A 9,494-nucleotide genomic window follows, 5' to 3' on the forward strand; every position below is an offset into this window, starting at 1 on the left:
GACCATACCTCCAAATAAGGTCACCTTCTGAGGTACTGGGGGGTTGGACTCCAATATATCTTTTTTGGAGGGCACACAATTTAAACCATAACAGAGCTGTCTGGGTAAGAAAGGGCAGCTGTGAGTTTTGATAAAGGGATATAACCATGACCCAGCAGGGAAATAAATACCCAACTTCTTTCTCCTCTCATTCTGTCAGGCTAATGCTTCCCGTAGACAAAACCCAACTGGGAGAAGAGTGCCTGGGTGACGCAGTCCATGCAAGCCAGCCTCCTAGGGCATAGAACAGGGTGGAGAAGGGTGGCGGGTAACTACGGAGGGGCAAACAGAGACTATCAAGCACAGCCTGTCTGGGCAGTCTGTAGGATACACCCAAAGCAGCTAGAACTTTCCAAGCGAGTAAGCCAGCTTCTTGGGCTCCCTGATCCCTGAAGAGGCTTGAGAACAGAAGCTGCTTAGAGTTAACCCCCTTTCTGGCTTTGTTCTATAAAAGCTTAAGCTTCACAAGGAAATTGTACTGGAGTAAAGGGTTGGGGGCAGTAGGTGGATTAGATGAAAGACTAAAAGCCTTGGCTTGGTGGGGTAAGAAACTATGTAAGTTCTTTGAGATCTCAACTCTCTGTCTTTTTGGATGCTCTGGCCATGCATGAAGGTTGGAGGAGGGGAGGAGATTATCTACCAATGAGGTGGTTGCAGAGATTGGAGGTTCCCAAGGTAGGAAGGGCCCTTGCTCTGCTCCCTGGAAGTGCTCTGGGGAGGCGGCGAGGTGTTGCAAACTGACCTGAGCTGAACATGTCCAACTCTTAGTTCTTTTTCGTTAGTAACGATCCCTGCTAGAGAAGCTTGAAGTGATGAGGATTTGCCCCACATCCTCACTTCTGGGATATGAAGAAAACAAGTTTCAGGCTAAAATCTGCCCCCACCCCCACGACATTTGTTAAACATTCATTAGCAGGCAGGCACAAAACAGCTCCAGTGACTTCTGTAAGTTCTATGGGGTTTCTCTGTCTTTTTGGATGCTCTGGTCACAGCACGAATGAAAGGTTTACTCAGGGCAGGGACAACAGTATCCTAGAGGCAGGACTCCGTCACCCACAGAGTGGGCATCAGGCAGCCAGAGAGGGAGTTCCCCTTATACTTTATTATGCTGTTCCAATCCTGATCAATGCCAGAGGTGTTATCAGAAACAGGTTTTCACTGCTGAAACAAGTTGCTTGTTAATTTGTGTAATGGATGTTATAAAAGAGGCTATCATTGGCGAAATCTGTGGTATTCAGTTACTCTGAACCACTTTGTTGAAGCCACCTTCTGACCGGAATGCCCACTAACCACTCCCGACGCCGGACTTGCTGATTAGAACACTAGCTGCACCGGGGTGTAACTTCCAGTAACTGACACCTACAAATGTTATTCTGTCTTTGCCAAAAGTTTTAATATGCCCAAGTATTTTATTTTGAAAAAGTATATTTATTTCTTGAAAAATGCCTCTCCCCGTCCCCCCTGCTCCCCACTAACCCCGGCCCCCAAAAAGCAGCAGCAGCAATCTGGGAGCCTAATACTAGGGGAATGGTTAAGAAAGTGTTACACCATGTCTGTGTGAGTTGATAAAACAGGGACATGGAGCCTATCTAAGGTTCTGGAAGTACCAGAAGAGCTTTCTTAAACTTTTTCACCTAGAATATGCCTTCCCTGCCTTGATTTCAAGGAAATTACAAACAGCATGAGATGCAGTGCCCCTAAGAGGCTGCCAGGCCAGGAAGATCCTACACTATATTTAACATGTTCAAAGGACCATACGGACTCGGACAATAAAAATAACAGACTGAAGATTAAAAGTTTTTTCCCTGTTTTCTGAGCAGTGCATAAACCTCACACACTTTTCTGCGACCCTAAGGAGAGGAGTGCTGTAATGACTAGGATTTAATTCCTCCAGCTCGGCAATCTCAGGGGCAGAGCAAAGACAATTTAGGAAATATATCGAAATGGTATACGTGTTTGATTTTTGATTTCTACCCTGCTATGTAATGTTGAACCTATTTTCCTTTTTTTTTTCTTTCAGATATTTTCCACCATGTTCACCCTTATGACAAACATCTATTTAGTACCCACAGCAGGCCAGGCATTAGACTAGGGATTGTGAAAAGCAGAGAAGAAACAAACATAGACCTTGCTTTGTAGGACTTAATAGCTAACTCTTACATATTAATTACTGTTTACTAGACACTGTTGTCCCTCAACCCTCAAACAATCTATGAGATAGGTACTATTATTATCACATGTTTGACAGATGAAGAAACCAAGGCACAACCAAAGTCACACAAACTAGTAAGAGGCAGGATTTTGAATCTGGGCAGCCAGGCTCTCAAATTCATAGTCTTAACCATACACCATATCACCTATCTAGTTTAGTGGGGGGATGGACGCATAAGTAAATAAGTACAATGCCCAACAGTAGATGCACAAAGTACCACAAGAGCACAAAAAGAAGACCACTCAGCTCAGGATTTGAGGAGGGGAGATGACAGAGGCATTGCCTGAGTGAGATGACACCTGGGTCGTGTTGAAAAGCATGAATAAGGATCAACTTGGAACAGCGAGAAGAAAGAAGACTCCAGCCAGAGAAGACAGCGTAGTATGTGCGGAGAACCATAAATGTTTACTCGCTGGAGCATAAAATGCAAGGAGGGACGTGGGAGATAATTTGCTCCACAAACGTTTCTTGGGCCCCTTCAATGTGCAGGCATGGTGCTTGGTGCTGGGGGTATTGCAGGCACGGAACATCTAAAGAACCTGAGCTTGAGCTTTCAAACATTCTGCTTCCTTATTCACTAAAGTAACTTTTTGAAACTACCCCCATGCAAAACACTCGATAAAGTAGAAATAGAAGGGAATTTTTTTCAAACTGGTAAAGGACATCTATGAAAAACCTACAGCTAACATCATATTCAATGGTGAAAGACTACATGCCTTCCTCCCGAAGATCAGGAATAAGACAAGAATGTTCACTTTCACCATTTCTGTTTAGTATTGTACTGGAGGTTCTCGCCAGGGTCATCAGGCAAGAAAATTGTATAAAAGGCGTACAAATTGGAAAGGAAGTTGACCCTTAAAATAAAAGTGTTACATCACAGTTTTGAATGCCATCCAATGGAATTTAAATACAATAGCAATTCGATACCAACCATCACCCAATTACATATGTAAAAAAAGCAAAATCGCTTCAACTATAAGAAATTTTGCATTTCTCTCTTTTCTCCTTGAACCTGTATTTCTATTCCATTTTCTTCTCACAGAAGTTTATCCTCAGGTAATATATTTTTATGCTTGGAAGTCTATCATACTTCTCCACCACAGAAATGTGCATTTACATTGATATTTAATTTGTAAAAATATTTCCTGAAATTGTGATTCTCTAAGAACTTTCTTACCTATCATTGCAAGTATTCTTATTCTTAATCGTTGCGTGATTAATCAAAATAACTTATAGCATCATTTTTTGATAAAGGAAATTTTATTGCAGATGTATTTCAGTGCAATGTTAGGTACTTTTTCTCAAAGAGTCCTGCATTATTCTACTCCTGTTTTTTGTCTGTGGCTAAGAAAACTTGTTCACATAAAATAAGTAGATGCTAATGGAAAGGGTTTTGCTATAGCAATACCATTCAGTTGTTTTTGGAACTCTTTCCAAATAATGTGCCAAAAATCACATAGTAATCATTCTAAAACTTATTTTAATGACCCGTCAACTGACAACTCCAGGAGGTCCTTATTCAATTTCATTGAAAGCAAATGATTGGAAACATCTGACTTGCAAAAAGATGTGTTACCTGATGATTAAGTTGTTTACTTTCTCAATCCAGACGCCAGTATTTTAATATGTCCCTTTGTTTAGACCCCTATGAGGTTTATGTGACCTCTGGCAGTGCACCTGAGAATGATTCTTTGGGAAGAGGGAGAGGCCTTTGTTTTTGTTTTTGTTTGTGTACCCCACCACTCCATGGAATGATAGTGACTTTTGTTCACTATTATATTTCCAGGACCTAGAAAGGAGTCAGATATATAGTAGGTGCTCAATGAATATTTGTGGGATGTTATGAAGGAATGTAAAACCCACAGGCATCAGGGTGTATGCATAGGGGGTCAAGGAGAGGAAGCAGAGACACAGAGGCATCCAGTGTACTTATTTGGGTTTTTCAGTTCAAAAGTACCAAAAGGCCACCTTTCCCCAAACTGAAGCAGCACTGAGTAGAGGAAAGGCCCAATATTTGGCATCTATCCTGGGTTTGAATTTGACATTGACATTGAATAGCTGTGACATCGGGCAAACTCTTGGTCTTAGATTCTTACCCTGGACAATATAGATAATGGTCCCTTCTTCCAAGATAGGTATTAGAAGAAGTAATGATGAAATATGATAACACCTGTAAAGTATCCGCACCATCACATAAACTCAGGAAGTATGAATTACCCTTCATTTGAACTCTGCTTCTTTTCCTTTTGGTGGCACCACCTCTCCCTTTTCCTAGGTCAGAAATTTGCACTATTGGACTCATGACTACTACAGATGCTCAGCAGTAGATAAAATGGTAGAATTAGAGGCCTCAGGTGGAATTTAGGGTAGAAGAACCTCCTGTACCTTGGATTCTTCAACTAGAAACAGGAGTAGGGTTGTTGTGCAGAAGAATGAGTTAACTTTTGTGTAGAAGAGAGACTAGTACACAATAAAGGGTTAATAAATATTATTTTGGTTTGCCTGTAGGCCACTGATAAAAATACATGTGTTATCTGGAAGAGAAGGGGCACCCTAGGGTATTAGCGGAGCGGGAGAGCAGAGTTGCTCTGTCTCCCATGCACCATTTATAAGATGTATTAAGATGTCACAGAGAATCAGATTCTACCAGAGGAATGAAAAATAGTGGGCAATTTTCAGTAGGTGTAGCAGGTTAAGGACACCATAAGTATCTGTGGCCAGAGGAACCACACATTTCCTTCAAAGCTCCTATTCCTCTGAAGCCCTTTTAAAGGAATCCTGCCCCTCCAAAGCCCCACCTGCTATTGGCTACAATCTTAAATCAATGGATAAAGTGGGTGTATGTGGGGGAAATGTGGGATAACTTCAAATACGGGTGTCAGAATGTCTTCTTTCGTGAAGGAGGAAGCTGTGGTGAAAATGTGGATATGAGTTCCAGCAGATGTTTGTCTGTCGAAGAGAAAAACATCAGTGTAGGAGACTCAGCTCCTCGGCAACAAAGCAGTTCCTTTGGAGAAAATCTAAACTCTTCAAATAATTCTACAAGGAGAAACCAAAATGCTGCCACTGAAATTCCTCAGATTGTTGAAATAGGCATTGACACGGATAATGATTCGTGTCACCCCAGGAACGAGACTTACAAAAGGAGCCTCTTCCTCTTGACGTGCTCCATGGGGTGAGAAGAAAAATCATTCTTGTTCTACAAACACATGGAATTCACTGGGTGCTGATAAAAAGTTTAGTAAGACTTGAAGTGGATGTCAAAGGAGAGGTGATATGACGTAAGCTCCATACATGATAAGAACAGCATTTCCAGCACAAGTGTAGGAAGTCACTAAGACAGATAGATGTTGCAGTATACTGCAGGCTTATGTTTTTCCATGAGAACTTATGACGAACAATCAAAGCCCCCTTTTTTATAATAAAAGAAAAAAAATATATCTCTGAATTAATGCTTGGGAAATGTCCTTTTCCTGCTGGCTCAAATTTAGTCCCCAAATGACATTCGATTAAATAGCATATAGCCCCTATGAGCCCACATTCAACATTTTTTTTTTTTGATACATTTGATCGATCCTTGGCTCCCATAGAAGATAAAGAAGATAAGCTTAAAGAAAGAAGGCAGCGTAGTATTGAATAAGGGGTCGACCCCCTCCCGATGCACAGACACATACATTTGAAGCCACTGCACAGGTCAATTAATTACATAACCTGGTTCCAAAGTTAACTCCTGGAATGACTGAAATAAGTGAGACAATTCTGCAATTTCACAAGCTAATTGTGACTCATAAGAGGATACAACTACCCTGTGTTCGCAGTCACGTAGGCAGAAGTAAAGCCAGGTGTCTAGAGAGAGCTATGCCCATGTTAGTAGACAGGGAGCTTAGAAAGTCCATACACAGATTCATTACATACACTGCCTTGTGACTGATTTGCTTCAGATATAGGTAGTCCCCGTTACAGGGGAGTGATAGACTGTTATAAAGTGGAAGCTCTTCTTGAAGGGAAACCTGAAGGTACATTTTTGCTCGAGGACTCTGCATGAGAGTCCTCTTATCTGTGAGCTTCTGTTGCTACAACAGGTTCCTGCATGCCAAAATTTAACAATGGAATCATAACTTTAGTTTTGATGTTCATGATCCCTGTGTATTTCACTCTTGCACTATAACAGGACTTTTGGAACATTATAAAAATCTCAGTTCTTGCATGTTTTTTGAACCATTGCTCGCTATGTCACTAAATAGGGCTTTCCCTTTTAGCCTGCAATATATCTGCCATGAAGGAATCTACAGATGCACTACATATGATGGAATTGATGGGCTCCCTTTATCACCAATGTTACAGGATTTTTAAAAAGAGTGTTACTATAAACAATAAGTTAGCATTTGCTGGTTAGAATGAGAACCAGTCAAGGCAAAGTGAACTCTCCTGTCCTCAAAGGGCTAGATCTGCTTTTATGTGTATCGGACAGTATGCCAATAGCAGGCACACATATCTGTGTTAGGTTTTTTTCAGTGTAATACGTAAGCTTAATGTTAGTATCTGTCAGATGTGATTGGCTGTTAGATAAATGTGGTGCCTATCGAGACAACCTAGATAGAGACAATATTTTGCTGATTTAGCTGTTTGATTTTTAATGGCTGAAGTAATTGAGTGAGACAACTCTGGGCATTTGCTGTGAAGAATTCTATTTCTTACCGAACAACAAATTATTAATATTGAATGAGTATTTGAACAGTGTGACTAATGTTTGAAATTATTATTTTTTTCTAAGAAATTTTCTACAAACTTCCCAAAGTAGCAATGTGTGTAGTGACAATAAATCAAGCTTTGGAAGTCCAAAAAATAAAGACTGCCTTCCTTTAGGGAAAAAAAGCAATTTTCTGGCCACGTGGACTTAGTGCAGTTCACTTAAGTGTTGATATAGTTTATAGTCAATCTCCTTGTCTCTTCTGAAAAAGGTACTGTTACATAAACCAGGTTTTCTAAATAGTAGTTCTTACAATTTCCGACTTATACAATTGGTAGAATTTTATTTAAAGACTGGGGTATTATTATTTTTTTAAATGAGTGCTTTAACTTAAAACAGACATTTGGAATAGTGGCTGCAATGTAGTTCTGTGTGTGATTTTTAAAGTAGACATGTACTGTCTAATTGTTGATTCATTAAAGTTGGATCTTTTCCTATCCTCATGATGAGTTTGTGAACTATGAAGAAAATGAGACTAGAAGATGCCCATACAAGTCAGATAATAGTAACTACAGTGATTGCTGATATTAAGATTATTGTTAAACTGTAATTAATAATTTGGATGACAGTATTTATCTCTGTTGTAAACTCATAGCTGAATTGCTTGAACACAATTTCTAGAATTTCAATGCAGTTGATTTTAAATAGAAAATCTGAAACCTAAATTACAGATTTAAAAGATACTCTACAACCATTATATCTGTAAAAAACTTTACTTAGCACCTTTTTATCACTTAGAATTGTATGCAATACTATTAGAGTGAGCTATTTTGGAAGTAGTAATAAGTTCTAGTGTTTGCTTCTTTGTATTGAACTGAATTTACAATTTTATCTTAGACATTTGCACTAAAGTGGTTAAATCCATTCTTGTGTCTTTTGGTTAATGTGCTCTGAACCACTGGTGAGCGAATGCTCCTTAGTTTCCTAACTTGCTGCTGTAGAATGTTACTTTACATCCCTATGGCTATTGCCAAGGCTACAAAAAAGGAAAGCTGTTTGTATGCAACACTAACCCTTTGACTACTAATGTATGTTTCCACTTGTTGTCTTGTTATGCTTTTTTTTTTGTGCGCGTGCTAGTAAAGTATATTTGGTGTTCTTGTAACAAAACCAAACAAATACAAAAAACTCTTCTGATACCCCCAGCAGAGGGTGAGGTAAAGTTCTGCCCTCCTTTCCCTCAAAGATCTTTGATGTCTTGAAACAACACAGGGGATCATGTACTCAGTGTTAACAGTTCCTAGGTTATATGCTATCTCCCCCTCCAGCCTATGATGTCCTCCAGAACAGGGAGTCATTCTGTAAAACCCCAGACAAGAATAAGTCTCAGCACATGGCAAGCACTCGAATGTTCCTTAAGCAAAAACAACAACAACAAAAACAAACAAACAAACAAACAAACAAACAAACAGAAAACAAACTACTGGAGGTATACTGATATCACATCTTGTCCAAGGGACAGCCTTCCCTGAGACTGGAAGGGCAGCCGTGAACCAAGGGTTCCTAAAAAATTGCAGAGGGTGAGGGAATGGCCATAGTTTCTGTCAACTTCCTGACAGTTCCTTAAGTTTATAAAATCTGAAGGAAGGAGGCTAAAAACGAACTTGTAGGCCTGGCAGCTGCTTAGGGCTGGGGTCAGACGTGAGCAGCCGCGGGGCTTCCCAGGTTGTTTATCTTAAGCTCTTTGAGAACAAGAAACACATGTTAGGATGGGTTGTTTTCCTTAGATTTAATCGAAGCCTCCCTCACCTCCAATTTGATGAAGTTTTAAAAAGTTCTATAACTTTGGGAGGGGAGAATCCCTCCATTACTATGAATGAGCTCATGTCACCTAGGAAAGCAAAGGAAACACCCCCAGAATGTTAACAGGATTACCTCTCGGGAGTAGAAGTATAGGAGATTCTCCCCCCAAGCTGATTTTCTGTATTTTACAGATTTTTATTAAAGAACTAGTATTCTTATAATGAGAAGTTTTAATTTAGAAAATCGATATCATGAGCTCTAAAAGGTCTCCATCTGTAGATTTACAAAATAAACACAAAATTAATTGAAGCATGAGGCTCCCTTGACTATGTTAAGGTCAATTTTCAGAGCATTGGATAGAGTATTTAGAAAGATTTTGTCCAAGTTTTGGGAAAAAATTAGCCCTGGACTAAATGCTGCTCTGTTCCCACCTAACAAAGCATGACAATAATACCTGAAGTGATCGAATTGTTTCCTGGTAGTTTAGCCATATCCCTGAACAAAGCTGAAGAATATTTATAGGAATACAATTATACCCCAACCCTAACACAATAAAATTTACAATATCCAGTACGATTGGTCCAGTGTCCAATAAAAGTTAACAAGTATGCAAAGAAGCAGAAAAATATGACCCTTAATGAGAAGAAAAATCAACCAATTGAAACTGACCTAGAAAATACATTGATGACAGAATTAGTAGAAAAGATTAAAACTATAACCATATTCCATTTACTTAAGAAACTAGGGAAA

At 39.6% G+C, this 9,494-nt stretch overlaps 1 pseudogene; it reads left to right on the top strand.

Annotated features, from left to right (window-relative positions):
• Positions 1–4,404: 4,404 nt before the first annotated feature.
• LOC105301054 lies at positions 4,405–6,673 on the top strand (annotated as a pseudogene).
• Positions 6,674–9,494: the final 2,821 nt, after the last annotated feature.

The sequence above is a fragment of the Pteropus vampyrus genome, unplaced genomic scaffold (assembly GCF_000151845.1).
Source record: "Pteropus vampyrus isolate Shadow unplaced genomic scaffold, Pvam_2.0 Scaffold225, whole genome shotgun sequence".
NCBI lineage: Eukaryota > Metazoa > Chordata > Mammalia > Chiroptera > Pteropodidae > Pteropus > Pteropus vampyrus.